The sequence below is a fragment of the Phaeoacremonium minimum genome, assembly GCF_000392275.1.
Source record: "Phaeoacremonium minimum UCRPA7 unplaced genomic scaffold PA7_03_scaffold_295, whole genome shotgun sequence".
NCBI lineage: Eukaryota > Fungi > Ascomycota > Sordariomycetes > Togniniales > Togniniaceae > Phaeoacremonium > Phaeoacremonium minimum.
In genome coordinates, this window is record NW_006921200.1 from 57,776 (window position 1) to 58,981 (window position 1,206).

The following is a 1,206-nucleotide window of genomic DNA, read 5'->3' on the forward strand; positions in this document are numbered from 1 at the left end:
GCTTATCTCATGATAAGGAGGGTTGTCGGCAGGCGGGATTACCCGATCTCCCAAGCCACAAGAGCCGCCAGAGAGTCACGGGGAGGACAAAGCAAAACAATGGACTAGGCAAGAAGTTTCCTCCCGGACCCGTGCAAACTCACGACAAAACATCACAACACCGAACGATCTCGGCGACACGATCTTCGACTGGCAAAGTACGAGCAGAAGTTCATTCATTCTTCCGCCCATCGATGATGCAGTATCCACCAAGCATTGCAGCCAGACTGGACTATCGCGCTGTCCCGACCAACGACAGCGACGACAGCGATGGCTGCGATGGCGAGGTCGATGGCGGCGAGGCCACCGGCTTGGGGTTGATTGTGCTGCCCGTACGTAATCACGATCACACATGATTTTTTTATTCTTTTTAAATTGTGCCCATCCTTTGCAGTGCAGCAAACGAATTCGCCGAGTACTTACCAAGAACTAGGACCAAGAAAGAACCCAAGAAGGAGAAGAGCAAGAAGACGCTCCCCTACTCACTCGTCCACCTCTCCAGTCTTGCTCGCCCACACAATTACTGGCCTCCTCCGTCAATCAGAACGCCGTCGGACCTTCATGTACGTATTGCACACACGCGCTCTCAAGGAAAAAACACACCTCCATCGAGGATTTCTCTTTTTCTCCCATCTCACCGCTCTCATTTCAATTTTGGAGCGTCGCCAGCATCCGTCTACTCTACGCTGTTGTTCACGTAGACACGTGAATGCCGTCCTTGCCTTAGCTTACCATCACACCCATCGATCAAAACAAGCAATGCACGGTGCCTGTCAACACTCAACTGGGTAGTTACCGGCCGGGAAACGCGTTGCTGTTCGACTGCCTGCCTAATTTTCATCTCTCTATCCATCCCTCCTCCATTTCCACCCTTCCACTGACCGATTCTAAACAAGGCCTACGTTGCCCAACCGCTTTGCTTACTCAGTTGTACGCACGCGCACCTGATCTGTTTCGCTGTCAGTCCCCCTAACGTCCAAACCTAAGCGTGTCTCGTCTAGCGTGTTTTGTTTTCTGTCTGCAGGCAGTACAGCAAAGAAGAAGCTGACATGTGCATCACATTTCTTAGATCACCCGACGTCTCAGTCTCAGCACGATGAGCTACCGCCATCATATCAGCAATCTGTCAACAAGATGAACTCCAATGACGGCAACGACAACGGCAGC